This window comes from Budorcas taxicolor, chromosome 11, assembly GCF_023091745.1.
Source record: "Budorcas taxicolor isolate Tak-1 chromosome 11, Takin1.1, whole genome shotgun sequence".
NCBI lineage: Eukaryota > Metazoa > Chordata > Mammalia > Artiodactyla > Bovidae > Budorcas > Budorcas taxicolor.
This window is the reverse complement of record NC_068920.1, coordinates 84886037-84903557: the sequence shown is the minus strand read 5'-3', so window position 1 is coordinate 84903557 and position 17521 is coordinate 84886037. Positions and strand designations below refer to the sequence as shown.

General features: G+C 44.8%; 1 long non-coding RNA gene and 1 other non-coding gene across 2 annotated transcripts; both read right to left on the bottom strand.

Annotated features, from left to right (window-relative positions):
* Positions 1 to 7232: 7232 nt before the first annotated feature.
* Positions 7233 to 15619, bottom strand: LOC128056883 (uncharacterized). Its single transcript, XR_008200183.1, has 3 exons — positions 15504 to 15619; positions 13252 to 13314; positions 7233 to 7777 (listed from the first exon to the last, which is right to left on the bottom strand). It is a non-coding gene; the product is annotated as an uncharacterized LOC128056883 (long non-coding RNA).
* TRNAI-UAU (transfer RNA isoleucine (anticodon UAU)) lies at positions 15402 to 15494 on the bottom strand. Its single transcript is given in 2 exon segments — positions 15402 to 15437; positions 15457 to 15494. It is a non-coding gene; the product is annotated as a tRNA-Ile (tRNA).
* Positions 15620 to 17521: the final 1902 nt, after the last annotated feature.

Sequence of the window (17521 nt, the reverse complement as noted above, 5' to 3'; positions counted from 1 at the left end):
CCGCAGAGCCCTGGCCTCGGATGATTCTTTCCTTTTTCCAGAACTGTATCTCACTTATTCCTCCATTTGGTCATCTGGTTTGCAATGTCAGTCATCCCATTTTATGGATGAGGAAACTGATACCCAAGAAAGAGCAGAATGATCTCTGACATCATAAGACTTGAGGATGGGTTGACGACGTTTGACCTCCAGCTACCCAGGCAAGAGCTGTGTCCCCAGCTCAGTGCTCAGACCAGGCTGTCCTGGGAAACAAGAAGAGCCCCCTTAGGAACAAGGTTGATTGGACCACCCCAACATCCAGGGAGAGGGTGTAAGGGAAGGGGGCGTGTACATGTCCCTGCTGAGACTAAAGCGGCAGGTAGTAATAACGACCCTGGAATAGCTCAGTGCCTGATACATGTCTACCGCGATGCATTGCTTAAGGACTCACACACACATGATCACACAAATCGTTTCAGCCACTCTGGCACCATTTTCTGAAACGCCGCAGGAGCATGCTGGCTACTAGGACCAATGCCTGTCCTGATTAACTGGGCTCCTCCGTATCTCAGAGGGCCCACCCCATCTGCACGGTCCCTGTTCAGAGTTCTGAGTTTCATGGCCTCCCTGGATCCCCAGTCCTCAGGACCTGGAAACCAGCCCTGCATTGCTGCTGGTGGGCAGGACTCCCCAAGTCTCAGAGTGTCCACCAGAGTACCCACACTTGGCTCGGCTATGCCTGAGGACACTTGCATCTCAGACTAGCTGACTAGGGTGCCCAGACTGTGGCCAGAGTTGGCGCTGCCATGCCCCAGGTTCTCCCCACGGCAGGGCCAATTCCCCCAGGCCCTCTGCCCCAGCAAGAAGGACGCTGGCCCCTCTGTCTTTGTCCTGCCGTGAGTAACTGCCAAATGGGGAGACTGGTTCAGAGACAGGGCTGGAGTCTAAGCCAAATAGCCTTGAAAGGCACCACCCTCAGGTAGCCACACCAGCCCTCGGCTCCATCTCAAAACCACAGCACTAATTGAAGTTTCTCTGAGGTGGCTGAGAGGACAAATTAGGAAGCCATGAAAACACAATTGAAGAAAAAGAATGGGGAGCGGATATCAGGAAGGGCAATGACTTTCCCGGCAGAAAAGCTTATACAGGGAAAGACGTGACTTAAGAAAACGCTGAAACTTCTGTACACCCAAAAATCTCAAAATAAAAGGCAAGCAGGACTCAGGGGAAGAGTTTTCCATACCCTTAACACGTTTCCACCTATGTCTTTTAACATCCATGCTGCCTTTTTGTCAGAAACATTAGATTGGGCTTTTATCTATTAAACAGAAGTTTACTTATTTTGAAACCTTTGAATTTTGAAACTTTGATTATATTACCTAATGACTAAAAAAAAAATGGCATCTTAAATATAAATCCAACAAAATATTTTCACTGAGTCTACACGAACAGCTGATGAATGAAAATTTAATATTTAAAAACATTCCTGGTGGTCCAGTAGTTAGGACTCTACACTTTCAATTCTGGGGTCTGGGTTTAATCCCTGGTCAGGGAACTAAGATCCCACAAGCCGTGTAGCCATCCAAAAATAAAAATCCTAATGGAATTTCTGCCCCAGCCCCCAGCTCAGACAACTGGGAATGGCAGAACTGCAAAAGTGATTAAGTTTGTCTCCAACAGCCCCCCTCTGCTTTCTGCTCCCTGTTCCACTTCTAAGCACCCCTCTTTCCCAAAGCCCCCCAGTACCTTCCCTCCCTCTTCGCCACCCTCACAATCTGCTCTCAGAGCGGCTTTGCTAAACTGACGCAGGCTGGGGGACTGAGGAGGGTGGGGACTGACAGGCGGCCCACTTGGGAAAGCATTAAGGAGCAGGAGGAAAGCTGGGCAGACACTGAGTTCAGACATTACTTTCTGTTCTGACATCGACCCTCCTGCCCAGCCCACTGCTGAGCAGCTGTGCCTGTGCTCATTTGCCCAGTCACGTCCGGTTCTTTGCAAACCTTTGGACTGTAGCCCGCCAGGCTCTTCTGTCCATGGGATTTTTCAGGCGAGAACACTGGACTGGGTTGCCATATCCTAAGCAGCTGATACATAGCAAAACCTGGCTTTCTGGCACTAGTGTGGGCTTTGAAGAAGAATTAAAAGTTTGTCTCAGTGATGTTGTCTTTTGGTGCGAATCTCGAGGCCTGAGCCCTGGGGCAGAGCCTTGGATGAGTCCTTACATAGGAAACAGGTGATAACAGATCAGCTCGCAAGGGCCAGCATCCTAGGAGCCGGTTTCCCAAATGGCAGGGGCAGCCAGAGGACAGTTGGGATCTTTTGTCAGCAGGGGGCTGACAGGCAGATGACTGGGGGTCATCCCTGGCCCCAGGCCAGGCCTTCACTGGACAGAACAGTCTGTAGGATGAAAAAAGTACCTTCTCTCTGCCCAAGCCCTACCCCTGCACCCACCATGGCGGGGCAAGTCCCCTTTCCCAATGTGTTTTGTGCACACTGGGAGGTGATTTGGGTCAGTGTCCCATTAGTCCCGGGAGACAGTCCCCGCCCCTTCTCCTGACAGCTGCGCTCAACTGACACCCTCATAGCCATGACTCTGCACTGGTCCAAGCCTTCTCCTCTCCAGACCTCCTGACCCTCCCTCCCCTCTCTTCTTGGCCTGCCAGAGTCCAGGAAAGGCAGAAAGCTCTGCACAGGCCCCAGGTTGCCCAATAGGCTGCAGATAAAAACAAAGCTCAGTGGCTGGTCCCGCTCGAGTGCCACTACTAGGGGGAGCCCTCTGCCACAGGGGAGTCCTCTACCACAGAGCCACAGCGCCACCTGGTGGGAGAGGGCCATCAGCGCAGCTAGGTCAGGGCCAGCCCAGACGCCTCTTGGGTGCCTCTTCCTTTTCAGTCTAGTCCCTGGGGTTCTTCCCTAGATCCCAGGAGAGCCCCATCCTGAGAGCTGATGGATGACTGTCAAGCTGAGGTCCCAGCCATCTCTCTGACACACACACACACACACCCATACACATAGCAAAACACGAGGAAAGGGCCTGGGCTTCTGCGTCAGGCAACTGTATCACTCCCATCTCCACTGGTTGGAATATGTCTGAGCTCAATCACGTAACTTCACAAGCCTCAGTGTCCTGCCTCTAAAATGGGAGTAATATAAAGGCTGCCGAGGAATAGATTAGATAACAAAGGCCCTACAGCAGCGGCCAGATTATTGCAAGTGTTCAAAAAATAGTGGTTTCCTTTCCTATCTGTTTGGGCTCAGTGCCTAGGAAACCTAGACTTACCCAAAGGCGGGGCCAAGGAGACAGCCAACATCCAAGTCTAGGACAGGAAACATTTCTATCTCAGCTCCTTCAAGAAGCCATTCCAAGCGATTCCGTCGACTGCCATTTGCCTCTCTCTGAACACGTTCAGTTGAGGGTGACTGACCCACCTGGTTTGCCAGGGACTGAGGGATTTTCGGGAAAGAGACCTTAGGTGCTAAAACTGGGGTGTCCCAGGCCAGCATGGATGCACTGGTCACCTAGTGCTTACCTCCTCACACAGGCCAGTTCTAGGGCTTCCCAGAATCACGGGCTATCGCCCAGGAATCTAAATTGTAACATCCCCAAGGTGATTCTCATAAACACCAAGTTGGACTTCTCTGGCGGTCCAGTGGTTGAGACTCTGTGCTCCCAAGGCAGGGGGTGTGCGTTTGATCCCTGGTCAGAGAGCTAAGATCCCACACACCCAGCTAGTGGCCAAAAACGAAAGAAAGAAAGGGGTAATGGACTTATAAGAGACCAAAGGAGGGAGAAATGCAAGTCCTTGGTTATTCTAAACACAAGTCACTGTCCGCACCCGCTCTGTGTTTTCTCATCAGCTTCTGGTGGGAACGCTACTCATCAGCTAGACGGGAAGCCGCCTGAGGCACAGCACACACTCAGTGACAACACCTTGGAAAGACTCCAGAGAACTGTCTGAAACCCAGGCTCCAGACCCGAATCTGCACAGTAATCTAGCAGCAACAAGAGCATGTTCTCTATGCAACTTCAGAGTTTACACCCATGTATTGCCCCTCTACTATCTTCCATTCATTCACTCATTCATTCATTCTTTATCGAGTACCTATTAGCTCAGCACAGGGGGAATTAATATCCTAACGGTAGGAAATAAGCAATTGCCACTTCACAAAATAACTTAAGATTTTTTTGATGTGAACCATTTTTTAAGTCTTTATTGAATTTGTTACAATATTGCAGCTGTTTCCTGTTTTGGTTTTTTGACTGCAAGGCATGTAGGATCTGTAGCTCCCCAACCAGGGATTGATCCTGCATGCCTTGCACTGGAAGGCAAAGTCTCAACCACTGGACTGCCAAGGGAGAAAGTCCCTAAACACAGTAGTTTTAGATAGTAGTGAATTCAAAGGCACCCCTGAGGAGGCGATATCTGACTGAGCTCTGCAGGTTATAGAGCCAGCTCCCTAAGATTTGAGTGAAGATGTTCCAGTAGAAGGAATGGCTATTACAAAGGCTCTGAGGCACAAACAAGGGACAGACTCTATGGCTGGAATGTAGTAAGCGGGGTCAGAGTGCTAGGAACTGAGGCTGGAGAAGCAGGCAGGGTCTGATAAAAACAGCTGGGGCCTTTCAGACCACTGTAGGCCTATGCATCTTGTTCTGCAGGCACTGGAAAGCCATTGGTGGTTTTAAGCGAGGAAATGACAGGATCTGATTTGTGTAATTAAAGGCCCATTTGGGCTTCAGTGTGGAGAAGAAACAGGAGAAGGCTAAGAAGTAAAGGCAGGGAGTCAGTTTAAGAAGCTACTGCAGAGTCCAAGCAGGAGATAACAGAAACTGTGGATGGAGAGAAAGGCAGGGCCCAGTATACTGAGTAGAGGGAGATCCTGGACTTGCTGATGGATTAGATCTAGAGGGAGCAAAAGGGGATGATGAAGGCTATTACCTAAGCTTTTCACTTAGAATCCAGATGAATGGATGAAAGGAACATTTGTGGGATGGGAAAGACTAAGAGAGCAGGTTTGGGAGGAAAAAAAAAAAACCCAAGTGTTGTGCTTTGGATGAGTCACTCAAGTGGAGGTGGCAAGTGTGCTGGTAGCGGGGCCTTGGCTCTGTGCAAAGGCACAGCAGAGTATCTATGAACTTCATCCCCAGGCCAGTTTAAGAGCTTGAATGACTGGATGCTGCCATTTCCCTCAGAAAGGAATTCTTATTAAGAAATTTGAAAAATCAGTCATCAATATAAAAGGATGTTTTGTACATAACATCCATAATAATTGCAAGAGTCAAAATCCCTTTTGGTTACAAGTGAAAAACTCAATCTAACTGGCCATCGCAAAGGGGCACTTTTTTAGCTTGAACATTCAAACCACGGAAAGAGAATCCATGAAGCTAATCTTCAGAATCAGAGACTCAAACATTAGCAGACCTCTTTTATTATTATTATTATTATTAATTTATTTTTATTGTTGGCTGCACTGGGTCTTTGTGGCTTCCCGTAGGCTTTCTCTGGTTGCGGCGAGCAGGGGCTACTCTTCATTGCGGTGCACGGGTTTCTAAGTGTGGTGACCTCTACTGTTGGAGAGCACAGGCTCCAGGTGCTCAGGCTCAGCTGCTGCAGTGTGCAGGCTCTAAGGTGCCTGGGCTCAGTAGTCGTGGCTCACGAGCCCTACAGTGTGGGCTCAGTAGCTGTGGCACGTGGGCATAGTTGCTCCATGGCATCTGGGATCTTCTCAGACCAGGAGTCAAACCCACTCCCTTCACTGGCAGGCAGCTTCTTATCCCCCATTCCTTCCCTGGTCGGGGAACTACAATCCTACATGTTTTGCAGCCAAAAAAACAAAACATGAAACAGAAACAATATTAAAACAAACTTAAAGACTTTTTTTAAAAAGACTGAATATGTCTACTCCTTTCATGAATATTTGAAAGAAAGTCATATATCCCTCTTCAGCCTGCTCTTCTCTGGGACCCATATTCCTTGGAGTCTCAATCCTAGTCATCACTGATGGCTTATTGTTATGGGAAATAAGAGGAACATCTAGTCACTTGGATCATTAAGGTCAGGAGTCATCAAAGGCTCCGTGGGGAAAGGCAGGGAGCCAAAAGAGGGGGAAAGATCCTCACCCCACCAGGCTTTCGGGGTTCTGTTTCCAAAGGGCCCGCCAACCAACAGGGAACACAGAAACACTTAAAGAGAATTCAGTTTTACAGTTTACATTAAAAAAACAAAAAACAGATAGCAGAAGATTAATAAATTTAGAATAAAAAGTTGAAAGAAAGCTAAGCGGAAATGAATGCAAAGACCAGGTATGAAGGGAAGGGTGTACAATAAAAGTTAGAGAAGGAAATCTACTCATTAACCAGAGTATTTAAAAGAATGAAATAGTTAAGACAGAACAAATTTTTAAAGATAAGAATAATTAGGAAATATGAAGATAATAAAATGATAATTGGCTAAATAAAATGATTTTTTAAATGATTGAATATTATAAAACTAAAAGACTCAACAGAGATGGGTTAAGCTGAAGGCAGCAGGGCAGCGTCTAAGGGTCAGAAGGTGGAATCTTGTGGACTTTTTCTAAGCCTGGGTTCTCTCCAGGGCAGCCTTGTAAGGTGAGGTCCTCGGCCAGCCATGCCTTATGTCAGGGCCTCCAGTAAATGCCACTTCCTTAAATAACCACTGGGGAGAGGCATTAAGTGGTGTCTCCCCTGGAACTGGAACTGGAGGACATGAAAATGCCCCATATAGCATCATTTGGCCCAGGTCCTTCAACCATTGCTCTTACGATGTGAATTCTAGTGGCGTCATACACATGGACCATCATATCATAAACCCTCTTTAAAGATAATTTTACATATGTAATTTTATATACATATTATGCTTAGTTGCTCAGTCATATCCAGCTCTTTGTGACCCTTTGGACTGTAGCCCACCAGGTTCCTATATATGTTCTATATAATATATGTATGATATTACATTTTATATATAAATTACTATATATAAAATTAAATATAATCATACATATTTATATTTTATAGATATCCAGTCCTCAGACCAGCAATCCCACATATAGAATCTATCTCAAAGATAAAATAGCAAAATATTCAAAACTTTGTGAACTTTATTGCAGCATCATCTACCAAACCAGGAGACTGAAAACATCCAACTGTTCATGAGTAGAGGACTGGCTGAACAAACAATGCTACATCCACAGGAATAGAATACTACGCACTGTGATAAGGAGTGAGGAAGAGTCCTATCTACAACTTTGAAATAATCAGAATACACTACCTGTGGAATCAGCAATGAATATAAGAGCTTTCGAAAAAAGAAGGAGAGGAAGTGGAATACAAACACAGACATGTCTTTGTTTATGTTTTTTAAGAATAAATAATGGAAAGATGTATCAGTTCAGTTCAGTTCAGTTCAGTCGCTCAGTTGTGTCCGACTCTTTGCGACCCCATGACTCGCAGCACGCCAGGCCTCCCTGTCCATCACCAACTCCCGGAGTTCACTCAGACTCACGTTCATCGAGTCCGTGATGCCATCCAGCCATCTCATCCTCTGTCGTCCCCTTCTCCTCCTGCTCCCAATCCCTCCCAGCATCAGAGTCTTTTCCAATGAGTCAACTCTTCACATAAGGTGGCCAAAGTACTGGAGCTTCAGCTTTAGCATCATTCCTTCCAAAGAAATCCCAGGGTTGATCTTCAGAATGGACTGGTTGGATCTCCTTGCAGTCCAAGGGACTCTCAAGAGTCTTCTCCAACGATGTATCAAGAAAGCAATTTTTAAATTATCACCTATACCAAAAAACAAAGAGGAAAACAGCATTAGGGGACAAGGTTTAGACTTCTTGGAATAAACCTTGTTTTGTAGTTTTGAGTTTAGAAGCATGTAAATATTTTAGATAAATAAAAAGAAAAAAAGGGGAGGATATATGTATACCTATGGCTGATTCATGTTAATGTATGGCAGAAACTAACACAATATTGTATAGCAATTATCCTCCGATCAAAAATTTAAAAAAAGAGATTCCTAAAAATGTAAAACAAACTCAATCAAAAGGTATTTATTGAGTATCAAGTTGAGAGCATAGCCACAGAGAAAAATTACTTTAAGCATAATACTTCAAATACTGTATTTTGAATACGAACTAAGGACAAAAGAAATCACAAAGGAATCTTAAACTGCAAGCAATAATCTTATTATGAGAAATAACATATAATATTACTTTTAAACTATTATGTGGTACGATATAGCAAATAAATAATTATGTAAGAGTTGTAAAGAACTAGTATTTTTAGAGCAAGAGAAAAGCAGTACAAATATAAAATCAAAGTGTATAAATTCTGTAATCTTACATTTGAATTGGAAATATCACTATAAACGCGAGCTTTATTTTTCTCTTTTTAAAAAATATTTATTTATTTATCTAGGCTGCACCAGGTCTCAGTTGGATCTTCACGCAGGATCTTCGATCTTCATTGTGGGATATTTAGTTGTGGCACGCAGGATCTACAGTTGTGGTAAGTGGGATCTAGTTCCCTGACTAAGGGTCAAACCCAGGCCCCCTGCATTAGGAGTGTGGAGTCTTAGCCACTGGACCACCAGGGAAATCCCTACTTTTCTCTCTTTAAAAAAATATGCATGTCCTAGTTCTGTCTCTTGGAAAGGCTTGGAAATATGACAACCACAGAGTAGCAGTAAGGAACTCTAGCACACAGATTGTGCTCACCTAAATAACATTTCCCACCAAAAAGAACCACGCTCTTAGGAGAAATGGCCAATTCCAGGATTGAGAGAAGACAAGTGCAAAATGCACTTTGAAATATCTTGTTATGCCAGAAACATATCATATCTCAGATTTAAGATTATGTCACAAAGACCTAGGAGCCAACTTAATGGGACTTACCCTGGCCAAATATGGGACAAATTAAGCATCAACAATGGTAACAGGGTCAGTTATAGAATACAGGGTCAGGTAACAGAATCAAGAGTTCACAACAATTGTAAACATTTATAAGGCCAGTAACAGAGCCTCCAACAACATGAAGAAGGAAAAGATGGAACTAAATGGTGAAACAAGAAAATCTATCATTGCAGTTGGTTATTTTCATGCCCTTCTCTCAATAATAGCTAGAACAAGTAGGCAGAAAAGTCAAAGATACTGAACGTTTGCAGAACTCTATAACCAATTTGATACAATTGATATCAACAGAACATGCTGCCCAACAGCAGCACAGTCTATATTCTCTCCAAGTGCACCAGAATCAGATGAAAATCAGGAAAGCAATAGAAAAAAAAATCTATGAAACAAAAAACTAGATATGTGAAAAGATAAATAAAAGTGGAAAACATCTTCTGAGTTTGATCAGGACAAAAAAACACACAAATGATCGATATCAGAAGTTAGAGGGGACATCACTACAGATCCTAAAGACAAGAAGTAAATATTATGAATAACTTTATGCCAATAAATTCAACAAATTTAATGAAATAGATAAACTTTTCTAAAAGACACAAAATGCCAAAACTCATTTAAGAATAAATAAATAACCTGCATAGCCCCCATATTTATCAAAAAAACCCCACAAAAACAAAAACTGAATTTGTGGGGTTTTAAAAAATTTTTCCTACAAAGAAAACTGCAGGCCCACAGTACTTTACTAGTGAATTCTGCCAAATATTTAAGGAAGAAATAATACAACATTATAACACTGAAAACTATAAAACATTGTTTAAAGAAATTAAAGGCCTAAATAAGTGAAGATACACATCTTATTTATGGAATCAGAAGGTTCAACATTGTTAAGGAGGCAATTCTCACTCAACAGATTCCTTGTAAAAATCCCAGGATATTTTCATACAAATTGGCACACTAACCCTAATGTGTGTATGTGTATATATAGTGTTATGTGCTGATTACTATAATCATATAAATATATATAACTTTATATGTGGTATGTATGTATTTGATTACGGTAACCAATACGTGACACCACACTGACATATAGCTCGTAAGATAGAATGAAGTCCAGCAAAAGACCAGTACTGCTGCTGCTGCTAAGTCGCTTCAGTCATGTCCAACTCTGTGCGACCCCACAGAGGCAGTCCACCAGGCTCCCCTGTCCCTGGGATTCTCCAGGCAAGAACCCTGGAGTGGGTTGCCATTTCCTTCTCCAATGCATGAAAGTGAAAAGTGAAAGTGAAGTCACTCAGTCATGTCCGACTCTTCGAGACCCCATGGACTGCAGCCCACCAGGCTCCTCCATCCATGGGACTTTCCAGGCAAGAGTACTGGACTGGATTGCCATTGATTGCCATTCTTGACAAGCTATGAAGTCAGTTCAATCAGGAAAGGGTATGCTTTTCAACAAATGGTGCCAGAATTGGATATCCATACCCCAAAAAAGAAAAATTTAGACCTCTATTCACATCATACACAAAAGTGAACTCCTAAAGGTAAGAGCTAAAACACAGAATACAATCTTGGTGACTTTGGGTTAAGCAAAAATTTCTTAGCTCTAACACCAAAAGTATCACCCATAATTGAAAAAAATGGATAAATTGAACTTCATCAAAATTTAAAAGTCTGCTTTTCAAGAGACACCATTTAGAAAAACAAAACTCAAATCACAGCTGAGAGAAATTGTTTACAAAACATATACACAACAAAGGAATTATATCTAGAATATACAAAAGTCTTATAACTCAATAATAAAAACATGAATAACTCAATAAAAAACAGGCAAAAGATTTTAAAAGATAATTTACCAAAGAAGATATCTGAATATTTAACAAGCACTAGAAAAGCTACTCAACATCATTAATGCAGTTCACTGTATGTCAAACATACATTTTTTAAAAAGCTGTGAAATAAAAACTAATTGGTCGCCTATGGGAATTGTTAGAGCACCAACAGATTATTCTAAAGATTAGTAGAAAAAGGAAGCATCCAGCAATATTATCTAACCTTTTCTATGTGAATTGTGCTTTAGGAAAACCAAATATTCAATGGAAAAAAAGGTTTTTTGTTTTTTTTAAGGTATCACAGTCACAAATACAGAGGCAATAATAGAATTAGAAAACATTATTGAATAATCCTTAATATAATAAATCTAGACAGAGCATCAACAGCTGCTAAAATCATTAGGTCAGAGGCTGATGTGGCATTTCGTAATGCATGGACCAGGCTGACCACACCTGAAATCGTCAGTAAAAGCAGAACAACCAGCCATTATGTACTTGCCCTCTTGTGATACAATAGTATATAGTACCACCTATAATCTTTTTTTTTTAATTGAATCTTAACATTACCAAGCTTCTAGATCTAAATGTCAGGGGGACTGAAGAACTTTTGAAATGACGCCTTGTTATTCAATTAGCCAAATTCTGTGGGAAATTCTATAGATCAACAAACAAATATCAGGGAATTCCCTGGAAGCCCAGTGGTTAAGACTCCAGGCTTCCACTACAGGGGACACAGATTCAATCCCTGGTGGGACAACTAAGATCCTACATGCTGCGGGGCCAATAATTTAAAATAAAATAAATAAACATCATAAAAGAGAATGGGTAATTAGTATAAATGAAAAAAGAGAGACAGATTTAGATATTTAAGATATATTGATCAAATTTAGTGTGTGGACCTCGCTTGGCTCTTGATTCCAATAGACCAATGGTAAAAATATCTTTCAGAGCTAAGTGCAGACATTTGAACACAGACAAGGTGTTAGATGATGTAGGGGCACTATTATTAATCTTGTTTGGTATAATAATGATACTGTGGTTATGCTCTTTTAAAAAGTGGCTACCTGTTGGGTATACAGAGAGGTATTTACAAGTCAAATTAAACTATAGCTGGGATTTCCTTTAAAATATTTTGGTGACTATGATAGGGGAAATTGTTGTGAGAATGGGATAAATGACAATTCTCGAAAGTAGTGATGGATGGATATATATTAAATACATATATATATTCTCTACTTTTAAATATACTATTTTTTCTACTTTGGATATGTTTGAAATTTTTCATAATAAAGAACTGGGGATTTTGTTTGTTGAATTTTAAATAGGTTGTGTTCACACAGGTTATAGCCATCAGGTTGAGTTCAGCATGAGTATTCCCTATCTTTACCCACACCCTCAATGACTGTCGGTCACAAATGAGAGGAGTGAGTCAGTGGTGAAGAAAAGAGCAAAGCAAGTGAAGTGGGTAGAGCACTGGCAGCTGGTACCCACCTCTGTGTTTGGGATGAGTGGGGAGTTTTAGGACTGTGACAAACGGAAGATCACAAACATGCTCATCCAAAGGGGAGGAAAATGTTGCCATGTGGGAATAAGGGCTCGGGGTGGACAAGTCTTCTAATTTTTCATTGAAAACTTGAAATCTAGGCATTACAGTAAAATCTCCGGATGTATAGGCAAATGATTATAATTTTTTCAACACTTTACAAGTCAGCGCTAGAAATGCAAATAAAACCTGTCTGGAGGCTAGATTTGTTCCACAGACTGCTGTCTTATGATCTCTGACACCACACCATGTAATGCATTATGTAGTAATGCGTTAATAATCGGATGATATTCTCAGCAATTGAATCACAGGGCCAGGACGACTGAGGCTGTGCATATCCGATATGCCCAGATTCTTTATATGCAAACAGCTGTCAAGCCAGGCACTGACCACACTGAACTCTGAACTGAACACAGGCTTACAATTATCTCTATCAAACTGCATCTTGTCACTTGTCAGAAACATTTGTCTCTTATTCTAGCTTCAAATTCTACTGAATTTGCACTCCCTTCCAGCTCTTTCTATCACACACAATTTTAATTGGCCTGTTCAAAGCCATCTACAAAGTTAATGTCAACCTGTGTGTATAGTTCAGTGGAGCTCAATGGGTGGGTCAGGCTTCCCTCCAGCTAGACGTCTACAGATATTCAGCTATAAATTCACCCTGCCTTCTGAGTTTATCCACCTCATATTTATCCATCTTCCTCCCTCCATACAGGTCTAATCCACTAGTTTTGTGGTGATAGGAATGCCACCTCCTTATACCTGTATATGTAGTACTTAATGGTTTTTATAGCATGTTTCCACAATTTTCTGACTTGATCTTTATCACCCTTCACAACCTTTAAAAGTCCTATCAACTTCACATTAAGACACTGACCTACAAATCTGCCAGTGGTCTATTTGTTTGTTTGTAATCCACTAATACTCTATCTGGTGATTTCTAGCTTAAATAGAACAAAGACAACTAATTTAGCTTACCTTCCCACTTCACCGCCTCACCAGAAAAAGAGTTCCCCAAACCACCATCATTCCAGCAATAACCTGAAGGAACAGAAACAATATTTAAGACGCAGAATGTTCTAACCATTAGAGTTGAGAGAAAGCGGAACGCACCACCTTGAGAAGAAATGGCATGCTGATGCTAACACTTTTCAAATAGGAGCTGGGGTTTTGTAGAAGGGATTCCCAATGTGGACAGGTGGTTGGGCAGAATGATCTTTCTTTCATTTGTTTCTGTGCACCTTGGGGGCCCACTTCATGCTCAACTCTTGGCTGAGCTCTTGGAAATATCTGACCAGTTCTTGCAATGATAACCTCTGAAAGTTAAAAATTACACACTTGGCAAATGTGACTGTTTTTACGCTTTGTACATTTTAACATTAATATCCTTTTTAAAAATTTTTCAGCAAATGTTTTTAAAATGCCAGCCTTTTCTCTATTCAAAATTGAAAAGAATCCATACAATGCAATATTATCCAGCCATAAATTAAAAAAAAAAAAAGAAAGTACTGATACAAGGTAGGACAGGACGAATCTTGAAAACACTGAAAGAAGCCAGTCACCAAAGACCACACATTATGATTCCATTCATATGAAGGTCCAGAAAAGGGGAAATGTAAAGACAGAAAGTAAATTAGTGATTATTTAGTGGTGGGGTGGGGTCATAGCTGAAGGATACACGATTTCCTACTGAGTTGATAAGAATGTTTTAAAATTGACTGTGGTGATTGATGGTTGCACCTATCTGTGAAAGCACTAAAATCCACTGAACTGCAAACTAAGTGGGTGAATGGTAGGGTATATGAGTTATATCTCGATGAAGCTATTTTTTAAAAAATAAGCCAATTTTTTGTGTCGGGGTGGCGGACAGATGTTTCCAGGCTGGCTAGATTTCTAAAGGGGAGCCCTCACCATCTGCAGAGGATGAGCCTGTGAGCGGAAGCGTCTGGTCCAGCCAGGTTAGGTGACGTGGGCGGACTTTCTCACATTCCAAGTGGGGCGGGGGTTCCCTTTCGGAACCGGGGGCTGGGGTTAGCAGTCGAGGAGACAGACAAGAGCTCCGCCCACTTTCTCAGAGCTTTCCAGGTCTTTCTTCTCAGCACTCCCGGTAGTATTTCCATCCCAGGAGTTTACTAGCACACCCCATAAAAACAGCTGAAAACACGCGTATGGGAGAACGTGTCCGGGAGGCCTCTCATCCCAGCTACTCTTGGTCTCCACTTCGCCCCACCTCCCGGGGATGTGGGGCGCCCCCCGCCCACCCATCCGCAGGCAAAGCGGCCCCCGTGCCTCAGGGGTGCGTTCACGTGCTGGAACATTCCAAATCCAGGTGGCAGATATCCTGCTTAGAGGGGGGTACTTCTGGACATGGGGTGTGCGGCGGGCAGGAAAGGGTATCCCTAGAAAACGTCTGTTCTCCCGTCTGCCAGCGAATTCCACCCGTCCTGTCTGACACCAAGGAGAACGGGCACAAATAGGGAGGAAAACGCCCAGGCACTTTTCCCAAACTCCGCAGATCCGCCCAGGGAGGCCTGGAGGCCTGAGGAGGGGAGAAGGGCCCGCCGTCTAGGGGCTCTAGATCCGAGGGAGGGGCGACGACTAGTTAGTAGTAGTTAAAAAGGAGGACAGCGACCGCTCCTGCTCTGGGCTTCGCGGGAGTGGTCGCTCGGCTCCCGCCCCGCCACCCAACGCGCACCCCGCCGCTCCTGGTCCTGGGTGAGGGGCAGCGCCCGGGAACCGGCTCCGGGAGCTCGGGCAAGCCCCGTAGAGAGGGCGCCGGACTTTTCGATGACGAGACCCAGGTAGGGCCCCATCACCGGTGCAGCGCCCCTGCGGTCCACATCCCCGGTACCGGGATCCGGGACTGGGTGCCGTTAAAGGAAATGCCTAGGGAGAGGGAGCAGCAGGTAAACGTCCGGGTTCGGGCGGCTGGATGGTTCGCGGGGGCAACAAGTAGCTTGGAAAGCGAGTAAGAGGAGCGGATACGAGCGGCTTCCTGCCTGCAGCGGAGCAAAACACGCAAGCAGAGCAGTCAAGAGACAGGAACTGAGGAGTGTAAAGAGAGACTGATTCGTTTCCTTGAGCACGGAGGTAAAAGTGGGGAAACGTGCGGGTATCCAAAAGGGTCATGCTCCAGGTGAGGCTCGAACTCACAACCTCGGCATTGCTCTGCATGTACTGCTGTATAAGTACCGCGCGCTAACCGATTGCGCCACTGGAGCTCTGCTTACCCCGCCTCGCGATGGCTCTATCAGGGTTTACTCAGGCCCCGTGCGGGCCTCTGCGGAGCATGCGCACCTTCGGCTCCGCACGGCGGGAACTAGCCGGGGCCCCGAGACCCCGCAGCTTCCGGTCCAGCCGCTCCCGGCCGAGTTAAGGCGGGGCGGCTGCGGAAGTCTCCGTCTGGAATGGCGGGGTCGTGTGGCCGGGCCTTGTAAAGAGCTCAGCCCGCCTCCCTGAGCAGCGCGGGAGGAGGAGCCCTGGCCGCGGCGGTCTGAAAACCACCTCCGAGTCCTCGGTGTGGAGCTTCCCCTGCCGGGAGCAGACCCCGCGAGGAGCCGGTCTCACCCAGGAGACAGGCTGCGGCCGGCGGGCGGGCCCTGTTGCGAGGGATGGGGCGGCCTGGGCTCCGGGGCCGTAGATGTCCCGGACGACTGTCCCTGCCCCCTGCTCCAGCCTGCCTGGTGAGCGGGGAGACTCCACCCCCTAACCTGCGCTCCCTGGAAGTCGGTGGGAGCCGGGAAACCCGCGAAAGAGCGAAGCCGGTTGAGGCTCCAGAGAGTGCCGGGGCTGAAGTGGCCTTCGAGCTTCCAGCACCTCGCTATAGTCCACTTACTTTTCCTCCACGAAACAGGATCCAACAACCCCACAGGAATTTTGGACGGGGCGGGGATTTTACCGTCAGACCCTTGTTGTGTCCCGAAGGCTTTCTACTGCCCCTTACTCTGTCCTGAGTGGGGTGCTCGGGCACTCAGGCTGAAGAAGTGTCCCCGAAATCTTGGCAAGCCACGGGCGTTCCGGGGACACGATGATAGCCCGAGTCTTCAAGAGGCTGCAGGCTAGGTTCCACGTCTTTTGTTGGGCCACACAATGTATGTTTTGTTTAAAGCGAGTTCCTAATACGTAAAATCAAGAGGTCTCATACAAATATCTGGATATCCATTCTATTTTTAAAGCGGAAAGAGTAAACCGTACGCAGGACTGAATTATGACTGTCCCGCGCCTTATGCACTTCGTCTTTGTGGGCCCTTTTATGCTTTTAAAAAAATTTTCTTTAAATTATGTTTTGCTGCTATAAAACACAAATATAATCCAGGCTGGATTTATCGTTACATTTATTATCATATTTTTTCTGATCTCAAATTTTAATGTAAACATTCTGGAGAGTTCTAGGCACTGTGTCTGTTATCCTTGATTGATAACTCTAGTGGGGACCTCTGGGAGTTTATCAGCAGCCTCCTCCACCAAGTCCCCCGACCCCTTCCCTCTCAGATTCCCTCCGTCGATTGTCTCCGGCGCCTCTGTTGGCATGTTGGTCACCCTGTTTGATGACCTCTGCTTTCCTGGGAGAGCCAGGACAACAAACAAGAGAACACTATGTCAATAAATTTCGGAACCATCACGAGCAAGGGATGGGGGCAGAATAATGATCATGCATAATCACCGTGTTAAAGGGAAGGTAAGTGTTAAGTTGCTCAGTCATGTCCGACTCTTTGCGACCCTATGGATAGGCTCGTCAGGCTCTTCTGTCTTTGGGATTCTTCAGGCAGCAATACTGGAGCCGGTTGCCATTTCCTTCTCCAGGAGATCTTCCCAACCCAGGGATTGAACCCCCGGTCTCCTACATTGCGGGCTGGAACCTTTACCGTCTGAGCCGCCAGGGAAGCTCAATCACATTGATGGTGATGACTGTCATTAACAGGTTGTGTTTGGGTGATGAAGTCAAGAGTAGGATTGTAGAAAAGCCTTGAAATTGGAGCAGAAAAGACTGGAATGATCAGGCAAAGGCTGAGGTGACAGACACAGGCTCTGTGTAAGGGAGGGGCCTCTGAAGGGGGTGTTTTCAGGAAGGTCAGTGCTTTGTGCATACTGTGGTGTGCACCCAGGGAAAGGAGATAGGTAAGCCTCTCCGGATGGTTTGTGAACTATGGGAGATAGGCATCCAGAGCTCTGGAAGGATGGTCAACACCCCTGCAAGATCTCTTCAGGCTAATGGTGGATGCAGAGCTGTTTACAAAATGCCAGGATT